Genomic DNA, 13,026 nt, shown 5'->3' with positions numbered 1-13,026 from the left:
GTTGATAAGTGCCTTGGGACATTTTACTGCATTAGAGGTGCTACATAAATGAGCCCCATCTAATGTGTTGATGTGCTTTTTACTGTAAGGGAAATTACACACAGTATTCTAAATGGGGGTTGTACATCCTGAATGAAACAACCTGTTAACATTTAAATGTCCCTGAGTTGCACCCTAGTTTCACATTGACTGTGTTTCACAGTTCTGTGAATAGGTAATAATCTCCTCCAAATCTTTGCCCTTTATTATGTCTCTTCAGTATGCATGCAGGTTTCTATTTGAATGATCTCCATTTAAACGGCACGCAAAGGAGGTGCAATAACTTAGCATTGGCATCTTGGTGTTGCCAACCCTCCAGGATTGCCCCAGAGTCTCCAGGAATTGAAGGTTAATCTCCTATACATTGCTGAGAGCAATCCAGGAGCAAATTCGTAGAGGCATAAAAAAAAATGTTTGTGTCAATTTCTTTCAACGTTTTCATTTATTAATTATAAAAGTACTTGAGATGGGGGAAAAGGCTATTTTACTAGGTGGGGCAGTTGGAGGCAGGAGGTCATGTGATGAAACCTCCAGGAATACATCCAACCAGAGTTGGTAACCCTCATGGCAGATTGAGAAAACGATTGTGCTGAAACTTATCCCCTTACTGCACAAGGCCAAATTGGATGGCCCACCTGTCTCTTCATTAAACTGATTATCCTTAAATTGTTATAAATTGTTGTATAAATTCTTCAACATAACTTCACTTAATCTCCAGAGGTCTTTCACCAACATTAGATAAATGTTTATATTCCTTTGTGGGGAAAAGTAAGCTGACTGGCAGCTGTTCAGCTGGTGTCTAGCACCTTTGCATTCTGTCATTTCTTTGAGTTCATCCTAATCCTCTGCACTCTGTGCCAAGTTGGATAGAGAATGATGCTGGCTTGCTGCACCCAGGTGTGTGTGTGTGTGTGTGTGTGTGTGAGAGAGTGAGATCCAGACAGAAAAGCCTAGATTTTCTGATCAGCATTATTTTAATGCTGGTATTAACAATATTTATTTTAGGGGTTAAGGTAGCACTCTTGCCTCTGAGTCAGAAGGTTGTGGGTTGAAGTCCTGCTCCACAGACTTGAGCACAAAATCTAGGCTGACACTCCAGTGCAGTACTGAAGGAGTGCTGCACTGTCGTAGATGCTGCATTTCGGATGAGTCGTTAAATCAGGTGGACGTAAAAGACCGCAGGGCACTATTCGAAGAAGAACAGGGAAGTGTGTGTGTGTGTGTGTGTGTGCGTGCATGCGCATATTTTTCCTCCCTTTCTCCCTTCCTCCCTCCCTTCCCTTCCTTCCCTCCTCCCATGCTTCCTTCCTTTCTCCCTTCCTTCAATGCCAATTGGAAAATCTAGGCTAGAGGGACAGAAAAGTTCAGATACAGTTAGAGAGAGACAGAAGTTCAAACACAGAGTTAGAGAGAGATCAGGCACAGAGAAAGAGAGTTGAGACACGCTGTGAGAGGGGCTCTTATCGCTGACTCAGAAATTTGCGGGTTCAATCCCCACTCCAGGTTAACACTAACACTTCAGTGCAGTACCGAGGGAGTACTTCATTATTGGAGTTGCCATCTTTCAGATGAGAGGTTAAATCAAGGTCCTGTCTATCCGCTCAGATGGATGTAAAAGATCCCATTGCACTATTTGAAGAGAAGCAGGATTGTTCTCTTGGCACCCTGGTCAACATTTACCCTCAACCAACACTACTAAAACCGATTAACTGCTCATTTATCTCATTGATGATCATTGGACTTTGCTGTGTGACAATTGGCTACCGTGTTTGCCTACATAACAACACTTCAAAATTAATTCCTCGGTTGCAAAGTGCTTTGGGACATCCTGAGGACATGAAAGACGCTATATAAATGCAGGCTCTTCCTATAAAATTTTCACACTGTATTTATACCCATCCACCAGTAATGGCACTGTAGTGCCTCAGTTTTGCATCTCCCAGCTCTTCAACATCTACTGAGCATTTCCTATGCTGTGACCAGCTCTACATCTCCGCTTCTCAAATTGCTGTGAGTTTGGCCGTATTTCTAGCCCCAGGATCATTTACATGTGGGAAGACAGCTGAGTACTTACACCAATCTGTGGACCGAGACTCGCTGTGCTAGCCTTCAGTCCTTCCTCCCACTGGTCTGCCCCGCAGTGGAAGAAAGAGCCAGCCAATGAGTTGTCTGTACAAAATTTGTTTTAGTCCAGGAAAACTTTTATTAGGATAATAGGCTCTGTGCACAGACATGCTCTGAGAGCCCTTGCACAGGCCCCTCTTCACTTTTTGATCCAAGGTGCCCTCCACCAATCTCTGAACGCTAGACACTGGGCCTAAGTGTGCAAATGGTAGGAAACATGGCAGAAGTCTAATTATGTTCCTGTGAAACGCCTTGGGACATTCTACAACATTATATTAGATGCTATATAAATGCAAGATGTTGTTGTTGTTGAAGTAATGTTTTCCTCATTTGTATGTAGTTACCATAGGGCGAGCACATTGTGCCCCAACGGGACTGGCCCCTGTAAATTGGTGGGAAAGTGAGGACATGGCAGAGCACGATCCCAAGCAGCTTTCCACCTCTGCCTATGATCTGTCCTGCTACAAGGAATTTCAGAAGCTGCAAAAATAATAGCAGTGCACAACATACAGATACAGATAAACTGTTTACTTTCATTGTGCTTTTCATGAGGAGACTGATGTGGGAGGGATTAATTAGACCTGATGGAGCTTTCTGATTGTGTAGCAAACAAGCTGTAATCACAAACAATATTTTTTCAGCCTTTTTCCATTAATGATTTCAGCTTCGTTATATTAATCCTTGTAAAATAAATTGTTGGAGTATGCAGCTTAAATAACTGAATTCTTCCAGAATAAAAAGAACTGCTACAGAAAAAGTGGACTATATTTAAACTAAGTTGGCACAAAGAGTCTTACGAGGAACATTGAGGCAACAACAGAAAATCATTTAAACTAAACAGGTGGTGGAGGGGAGGGCAGGGAGGTAACAGGATCTCAGATGAGACAGATCGTAGGGTAGTGAGCAAGCAGGTATGGACACAGATACCCACTAGAAACATTGGAAATATGATGCTGGAACTGCAGGCTGTTGTGGCAGTAGTGAACTACGATGTGGTGGGAATATCAGAAACATGGCTAAATCCAGAGGATGGAAATGAATACAACAGTCAAAAGTGCAGAGTTGTTAGAGAGGACAGAGTGAATAAAAAAAAAGGAGATGGTGTAGCTTTATATGTCAAAAAGAAATTGATCCTGTGGGAGATTAAAGGCTATAAAATGAATCACACTGGTTCAACATCTCTAATCTTAAAAAGTCCAACCCAACACCAAGGGTACGCTATCGACCACCTGGTCAGAATAAAAAGGACAACTTGATCTATGAAGAGATATGAAGGTCATGTGAAAACTGGAAAATTATTTTAATGGGAGACTTCAATCAACCTAATATAAACTGGGAAAACTCAAGTGGTTTAGAATCAGTGATAGATGTAGTGTACGACAGCTTCTTGACCCAAGGTGTCAAGGAAGCCACAAAAGGAAATGCTCATCTTGATCTGGTGCTCATTAATGACCCAGAAAATGAACAGGAAATTGAAGCTGTAACACCCCTGGGGGACAGTGGCCACAGAATGATAATGTTGACGTAATCTGGGAGTCAAATATACCCAAGACCAGGAGCCAGGTATATAACCTTAAATGGGCCAAATCTGATTGACTAGGGAACAATTAAAGCAAATAATTTGGGTGAGATTATTCAATAATATTTCAGTAGAAGGCAAGTGGACACTTTTAAAGATGCAATGCTGAATGTGCAGGATAAATACATTCCCAAATCAACAACCTCATACTAAACAAATGTGTCCCTAAATGGATGAACAAACAAATTAAAAGTGAGATAAAGAAGAAAATAGCCTATACAAATCCTGCAGGAACAAAGGAGAAGGGGCTCAATACAAGAAAATGCAGAAACATGTTAAAAGGGTGATCAGAATGGCAAATAAAAACCTTGAAAATGGCATAGTAGCGCAGGTTAAGCGTAACAGTAAATAATTCTGATATCCCAAGTAAAACTAATGACTTCATTACAAATGAAATAGAAGTCCAAGACAGACTAAATGGGCTAAAAACAAATAAATCCCCATGGATAGATGGTATTTAGCCCAGAACACTGATAGGGACTAGGGAGGAGCTTTGTGAGGCACTGACAATAATTATCAGTGAGTCAACGGACACTGGGGAGGTAGTAGTAGATTGGAAACCAGCTAATGTGGTGCCCATATTCACAAAGGATGACAAAACAGATAGGCAACTACAGACACTTTAGTTTTATTTCTATTCCATGTAAAATAATGGAATCGATTATCAAGAGTAAACGTGAGAATCATCAGTACAACAATAACTGAGTTAACAGCAGTCAGTATCAATTCAGAAGGGGAAGAAGATCTTGCCTGACCAACTTCCTTGGCATCTTTGAGGAAGTGACAACCCAAGTGGACTGTGGTAAACCCTATGATGTGCTGTGCCTCAACTTCCAAAAGGATTTTGAGTAAGTTCCGCATGATGAATTAAATTCATAGCTGTGGGATCTTGGGCAAACCCTGGGAGTGGATAAGAAACTGGACGATGGGTAGGAAACAACAAGTACTCATTAGAGGAGTTTTGTCAGAGTGGACGAAGTATCGGGTGCTTCAGGCGCAATGGTGGGACCAGTGCTGTTTCTAATTTACATAAATTACCTGGGTTCAGAAACTCAATACAAAATGGTCACATTTGCAGATGATACCAAACTAGAATAGGCAGTGAAATTGGAAGAGGCAGCTCAGAAATTACAGAATGAGTTGGACAAGATATGTAAGCAGGCAGAACAATGGCAGGTGAAATTTAATGCAGACAAATGTAAAGTGATACATATAGAAATGAATGGAATATCTGAGGATGAAGCTGAACAAGACCTAGGATTCTTAGTAGACTTAACTCTCAGCATGTCAATTCAATGCGAGGCAGCAATCGTCAAAGCCAATACGATGTTGGACTACATAGTCAGAACAGTAGAAAACAAGCAGAGCTGATAGTGATCAAACTGTGAGCTCTGGTCAGACCATACCTAAAATTCTGCATTCAGTCTGGTCACCAAGAAAGAACAGAGCCATTCAAGCGCTGGAGGCGGTGCAGAAAAAAGCCTGCAGGCTGATCCCCAGCAACGGGTGTCTGAGTTATGAGGAAAGCCTGGAGAGACTTGGGCTTTTCAGGCATCGGAGAAGTGATCTTATAGAGGTATACAACATTGTTAAAGGGTATAGAAAAAGTTAACCTGAAATATTACCAAGGTTGGGAACTAAATATTCCAGGGTACATGACATTTAGAAAAGACTGGCAGAATGGAAAAGGAGGGGGTGCAGCCCTAATAATAAAGGATGATATAAGGACAGTGGTGAGAAAGGATCATGGCTCAGAAGATCAGGAAGTAGAATCAATATGGGTGGAAATTAGAAATAACAAGGGGCAGAAAACACTGGTGGAAGTGGTTTATAGGCCCCTAATAGTAACAATACTGTTGGACAGAATATTAATCATGAAATAATGGGAGCTTGTAACAAAGGAAATGCAGTCATCACGGGGGACTTCATTCTGCATATAGACAGGGCAAATCAAATTGGCAAAGATAGTTTGGAAGACAAGTTCATGGAATGTATTCGAGACAGTTTCTTAGAGCAAAATGTCATGGAACCAAACAGGGAACAGGCTATTTTAGATCTTGTATAATGTAATGACATAGGGTTAATTAGTAATCGCACAGTAAAAGAACCTCTGGGGAAGAGTGATCATAACATGATTGAATTTTACATTGAGTTTGAAAGTAACGTGCTTAAGTCAGAAACTAGAATCTTAAACTTAAACAAATCCAATTACATTGGTATGAGGTGCAAGTTGTCAAAGGTAGATTGGGAAATTAAATGAAAGGGTTTGACAGTTGAAAAGCAATGGCAAACATTGAAAGAAATATTTCAATATTCTCAACAAGTATACATTCCATTGAGAAATAAAAAGTCCACAGGAAAAGTGATCCACCTGTGGCTAACTAAAGAAGTTAAGGAGAGTATTAGATTGAAAGAAGAGGCCTAAAATGTTGCCAATAAGAGTAATAAGCCTGGGGATTGGGAGAGTTTTAGAAACCAACAAAAGACAACCAAAAAATTGATGAAAAGGGAGAAAACAGAATATGAAAGTAAACTAGCAAGAAATATAAAAACAGATTGTAAGAGCTTCTACAAGTATGTAAAAAGGAAGAGAGTAGCAACAGTAAACATTGGTCCCTTAGAGGCTGAGACAGGACAAATTATAACGGGGAATCAGGAAATAGCCAATGCATTAAAAAAAATATTTTGTATCTGTCTTCACAGTAGAAGACACAAAAAGCAGACCAAAAATAGTGGGGAACCAAGGGGTAAATGAGAGTGAGGAACTTAAAACAATTAATATCACTAGAGAAAAAGTACTGGACAAACTAATAGGACTAAAAGCCAACAAATCCCCTGGACCTGATGGCCTACATCCGAGGGTTCTAAAAGAGGTGGCTGCAGAGATAGTGGATGCATTGGTTATGATCTTTCAAAATTCTCTAGATTCTGGAACGGTCCCAGTGGACTGGAAGGTAGCAAATGTTACCCCACTATTCAAGAAGGGAGGGAGAGAGAAAATAGGGAACGACACGCCAGTTAGCCTGACATTGGTCGTCGGAAAAATGCTGGAATCCATTATTAAGGAAGTGGTAACAGAGCACTTAGAAAATCATAATATGATTAGGCAGAGTCAACATGGTTTTATGAAAGGGAAATCATGTTTGACAAATTTATTAGAGATTTTTGAGGATATAACTAACAAGGTAGAAAAAGGGGAACCAGTGGATGTAGTGTATTTGGATTTCCAAAAGGCATTCAATAAGGTGCCACATAAAAGGCTGTTACACAACGTAAGGGTTCATGAGGTTGGGGGTGATATGTTAGTATGGATAGAGAATTGGTTAAAGGACAGAAAACAGACAGCAAGGATAAATAGGTCATTCTCAGGTTGGCAGGCTGTAACTATTGGGGTGCCGCAAGGATCGGCACTTGGGCCTCAGCTATTTACAATCTATATTAATAATTTGGATGAAGGGACTGAGTGTAATATATCCAAGTTTGCTGACGATACAAAGCAAGGTGGGAAAGTAAGCTGTGAGGAGGACACAAAGAGTCTGCAAGGGGATATAGACAGATTAAGTGAGTGGGCAAGAAGGTGGCAGATGGAGTATAATGTGGGGAAATGTGAGGTTATTTACTTTGGGAGGAAGAATAGAAAAACAGAATATTTTTTAAATGATGAGAAACTATTAAATGTTGGTGTTCAAAGTGATTTGGGTGTCCTCGTACAAGAAACACAAAAAGTTAGCATGCAGGTACAGCAAGCAATTAGGAAAGTACGTGGCATGTTGGCCTTTTTGCAAGAGGGTTGGAGTACAAGAGTAAGGCAGTCTTACTACAGCTGAACAGGGCTTTAGTGAGACCTCACCTGGCTTACTGTGTACAATTTTGGTCTCCTTATCTAAGGAAGGATATACTTGCCTTGGAGGTGGTGCAGCGAAGTTTCACTAGATTAATTCCTGGGATGGGAGGGTTGTCCTATGAAGAGAGGTTGAGTAGAATGGGCCTATACTCTCTGGAGTTTAGAAGAATGAGAGGTAATCTCATTGAAACATACAAGATTATGAGGGGGCTTGACAGGATAGATGCTGAGAGATTGTTTCCCCTGGCTAGAGAGTCTAGAACTAGGGGGCATAGTCGCAGGATAAGGGGTCGGCCATTCAAGACTGAGATGAGGAGGAATTTCTTCACTCAGAGAATTGTGAATCCTTGGAATTCTCTACCCCAGAGGGCTGTAGATGCTGAGTCATTGAATATATTCAAGGCTGAGATAGATAGATTTTGAACTCCAGGGGAATCAAGGGATATGGGGATCAGGTGGGAAAGTGGAGTTGAGGTCAAAGATCAGCCATGATCTGATTCAATGTGGATGGCAGATGTGGATGGTGGATGAGGGGATGGGGCCTCCTCAACCAGTAGCACTATCTGTTGCACCATGTTGTGCAAGACACAACACACTACTATAATGTGACCCACTCCCGCTGGTGCGTATTGAAGCATTCCCCATCGAAATCATATCTTCAGCAACCCTATCGCATGTTCAATTATAAACCTGGTGGTGATGCGGCTGTCATTGTATCAATGCTGTTGCTCACTGATGGGGTTCCTCAGAGGTGTCTTGAGCCATGTGTGCAGGGGTATCCCCTGTCCCCGAGGAGCCAGCCCTTAAGGGTGATTGGTGTGTGGAAGAGGGCCAGAATGTTGGGTTCCCTCAGAATGAACGAATCGTGGCAGCTGCCAGGGAACCTGATGCACACGTAAAGAAATCTTTTGCGGTGCTCACAAACAAGCTAAGCATTGATGGAGTGGTACCCCTTTCTGTTGATGAACAGTCCTGGCTCGTGTGGAGGTGCTCAGATTGCTATATGGGTGCAGTCGATTGCATCCTGTACATGTGGGAAGCCAGCCACAGAGTGGAATCCCACTGCCCTCTCCATCTGGCTGAGGTCATCCATGGGGAAGTTGACGTATTGCAAGGCTTTGTGAAACAAGCCATCAGTGACCTGCCTTATGCACTTGTGTGCAGACGACTGAGAGGCCCTGGCGATGTCACCGGTGGCACCCTGGAATGATCCGGAGGCGAAGAAGTTGAGGGCAGTGTTGACTTTAACTGCGACAGGTAATGAGATGTCACCAGACCCAGCCGGGAGCAGCTCGGCATGAAGGAGGCTGCAGATGTCTGCGACCACCTGACGACTCACTCTCAGTCTCCGTGTGCTTTGCTCCTCAGAGAGGTTCAGGAAACTGAGCATCGGTCTATAGACCTTTTGACGAGGGTAGTGCCTCCTGTGACGTTGCTCCCTCTGTTGTTCCCCTTTGTGCTCTTGTGCAGGTGCCTGTGGCGCAGCACTGTGTTATGGAGCTGCAAGTGGTGGAAGTGCACGCCGTGCCTGGCGAGGATGGTGATGTTGCTCGTCCTCGGACGTAGTGGTGAATGCAGCCATCGCGGCCCCTATCCTGATGGTGTCAGTTTGAGGGGATCCAAAAAGTTGGTAAATATGTGTAAACAGAACAATTCTGAGTGGAAACCAAGAATTCTCAGTCTAAACACAAAGATCTCCCAGCCAAAAGTTTGTCTGAGAGAACTGAGTGCCCTGCTGCAATAACTCACCCTTTATCCCCATCTGTCAAACAGGGATTTAAATGTCCAGATGGCTGCCGGCTGAAACACGACTCCTTCACCGTGGTGTGTTTCACACAGCACGGGAAACACGCTGTGGCAGCGTTGAAATCGCTTGCCGGCATAATTAATTACATAATTAAACCAACACTTGAAATGTTGGTTTAAATATCGTCCCGTCAGCTTTAATTGCCGACAGGACTTTCGGGTTCGGGAACGGCGCACACACCCAGATGACTCTGGGTCTTGCGTGTTCTTCAGAAGATCCCGATTTTCTTTGCCCCCCCCCCCACTGCCCACCGCATCCAATGCACCCGGACTTCTGTTTTAAAATTGAGCCCAATATCTTTTGGTGGGTAAAAACATACGTGTGGATGGTACTGAGCCATATAAACCAACATCGTCTCAGGTGTTACTTGCTGCACTAAAAGAGACTTAAGGCAGATTGTAATCTGCTCTGTGCTTGTTTTTGGTGATTGAACAATTGTGGAGTCTGTATAACTGGGCGGGTTGGTGGGGGGGGGGTCATGGTGGGGGGAATTAACCAAGACCCCTGATTATTATCCAGTGAAAATTAATCAACAAAACAAAAAAAACATTTTTGGAAGGAAGACACTTAAACTTGTTCCAGTATGCAAAAAAAACTTATGAGAATCAAACACCATAGCCTAGAAATTCCACTGATGATATTTTGCTTCTGGAAGTGCAGCAGGTTAGAACTTTGAGCTGCTGCTTTCACTCCACTGTGGCTCCAACCTAAATCCTGGGGATGGGGCCATTTAAATAATAGGAATAGGTACAGGCAGCCACCCTATGGAGCCAGTGCAATCTCAGAGCGGTACCCTGCTGCTTCGAGGGGAAGAGGCAGGGACTTGGGCCAAAGATGGAACGGAGCACAATTTTTGAAGAAGTGCTTTGTTGTGACATAAGGCCCCTGTTTTCTGGGATCAATTGCTGTTTACTTTTTTAACTTTTGGGCCAAAGCGGAACCTACACCTGCTCCTCACAGACGTAGGTTCCGCTTGGCTGATCAGCAGAATATCTGGTGGGATTCCTTGAGTAGCCCAGGGATGTCCCCAGACATGTTTCAAACTGCTGCTAAGAAATGAAGGGAGGAATTTTAACTGGGAGCAGATTTCAGGTAGAGTGGGTGTCAAACCCACTGGACAGCAACAGTTTGAGGCCTGGACTATTTTAACTATCCTGCCTCAATTACACTCTGCTAGCCAGTTACCCACCCAAAACAGGCAGAAATAGCCAGCTAGACGGAGTAGGCAGGTCAAAATGCACTTTGCACTAAAAGCTAACCCTTGTCCCCCTTTTTCATTTCAGGTGCTGAAAATGTTGAGGTCCTTGTACCACTTCAGGAAGAGGAGGCCAGCCTTCCTGAAGATGCAGTGTCACTTGATCCAACCATAGCAAGCACCAACTCAGAGAGTGGCACCACGCATACTTTAGAAGGTAGGTTAGAGGAGGGATTTTCATGTGATGAATCACCAGGCACAAGTGTGCAGGAGCTAGGACAGGGGAATAGGATGCCACAGATGCCAACTGGCCGGAGGGTGAGATTATATACTAGCTCTGCTGCAGAGGACTTAAATGCAGACTTTGAGGGCTCAGACTACCGAAGAAGGCTGATGGGCATATACAAGGAAATGCTAGGAGCACTGGGCAGCCTGCTGGCGAGCTTGTGCACCATGGCTCAGAGCATGGAGGAGTCCAGCTTCAACCTGTGTCATGGCTTGGCGCAGAGCATGGTGACCATTCTGTCCAACATGGAGCGAGTTATCAGCTCCATGAACATGACAGTGATGTCCATCATGCTGGAGCCTCTCTTGACAACTATCACAGCTTCCATGGCAGCTCAGATGGCTGCCATCTTGGCTCCGGGGGCTAGCATTGACAGGGGTTTCCAAAGTGTCACATCATTCCTATACTCTGTTCTCGCGTACAGCAGTAGGAGTGCTGAGGTGCAGTCCCAGGAGAGTGGCCTTGGTTCCATGGGAGACACACTTACTGTCCTCTCTCAGAACATCAGTATGCCTGCACCGCTGCCACACAACTCCACCAGTGCCCTGTTAGTGCCACACAGCCAGCTGGGCCAGATTTCCCAGGTCCACACTGAGATGCTGTAGTCTGCATTTCCTCCTCCTCCTGCTCTTCCTCCTCTACTTCTTGTTTCCCAGGTGGTGGTGAGGGCTGGTCCCTCAGTATAGCAAGGTTATGGATCAGATTTCTGGTGGCTGCATGACTCTCGTAGGCCAGATGTGTGTCTGTGCCTGGATTCCTGGCAAGATTCATGAGCCGTGTCTGGAGGGATTATCCCTTGTCACCAAGTAGTCAGCATAGAGGACTGCCGCAGGATGAACAAATCATGACTGCTGCCAGGAAACTGGGCATAGACCTGCATAATGCGCTGCCTATGATCGTGAACAAGCTGGACATTCACGGAGTGGTATCACTTTCTATTGAGAAAGATGCCAGGCTGGTGATGGGGAGCACGCATGGTAATGTTGCACATTGGACCCTAGGGAATCCTGCAATGTGGGCAAAGCCTAGTGCTCGCTTGTCCTGCTTCACTCTGTCCACTTGGAAAGAGATGTAGCTGTTCATCCTGGCATAGAGATCCTCGGTGACCTCTCTGATAGAGCGGTGCACAGCACACTGGGAGATGTCGCTGATGTCACCTGACGCAACCTGGAACAATCTCATGGTATAAAAGTTAAGGGCCACCACAACCTTCACAGCCATAGGCAGTGCTGTCCATGCCCTTGTTTGAGGCTCCAGTTGTGGCTGCAGCAGGTGACAGAGCTCAGTTACAGTCTCCTTGGTGAAGTGCAGGAGCCTCACACATTGCTCCTCAGTGAAGTTTGAGGAATGAGAAGTACTCCCTGAAGACTTGCTGTGGATATGGTCTCCTCCTCCATCTTGTCTCAGCTGCTCCTGCTCTCTCCTGTCCTTTTCGCTGCTCTCCCTCGTCCTCCAGCCCCAAAGGCAGACCACCCATGACTGGAATAAAACTCATTTCAAAGCAGGCAAAAGCAGTGCAGCACCGGCACAAAGTTGTTCCCAGAAGTCAGAATTCACTCGTGGAAAGCAGAAAATAGTCCAGTAAAGGACTAAAATTAACCAGCAGCCTAAGAGGATAAAACAACAATTAACCTGTATGGAGTGAATGAACCCTTTAAATAGTGCTCCTGCAGAGTCCTGTTAGCGCGATATTGGACCTTCAGGTGCCTGTTTTACACCTGTAAAATAGGTGCAGCATGATCAAATTTTTAGGTAAAGGAGTCTTGGTGATGAATAGGATATGAAGATGGGGGTGTGATCTGAGTTTGTTTGTTAGCGTGTGAATGCACCGTGAAGGACTTAAAATTTTCTTCCCATAGTTGATGGTAAACGAATCAATTTACTTTCTTGATACTTGTTAACATTAATACATTCACCAACTACAGCTAACTCTAATTCCAAACGCTTCTTCCTTTACTTCATAGGTTACTGTAAAAATATTTACACTTATCCTTCACTGCCCTCTCATATGCTTTTTTAACCCTGAACAACATTATTTCCTCCTGGCCCTTGGCCTGTGATAACAATATGCTTATTATTTGCCCCTGCTGCTCCAAATCTAGTTTAATTCACTCCCAGTTCTCATTTTTGTGTTTTGAGTCAACAGTTTAAT

The sequence above is a fragment of the Heptranchias perlo genome, chromosome 6, assembly GCF_035084215.1.
Source record: "Heptranchias perlo isolate sHepPer1 chromosome 6, sHepPer1.hap1, whole genome shotgun sequence".
In the NCBI taxonomy this organism is placed as follows: Eukaryota; Metazoa; Chordata; class Chondrichthyes; order Hexanchiformes; family Hexanchidae; genus Heptranchias; species Heptranchias perlo.
This window is presented reverse-complemented; position numbering follows the sequence as displayed.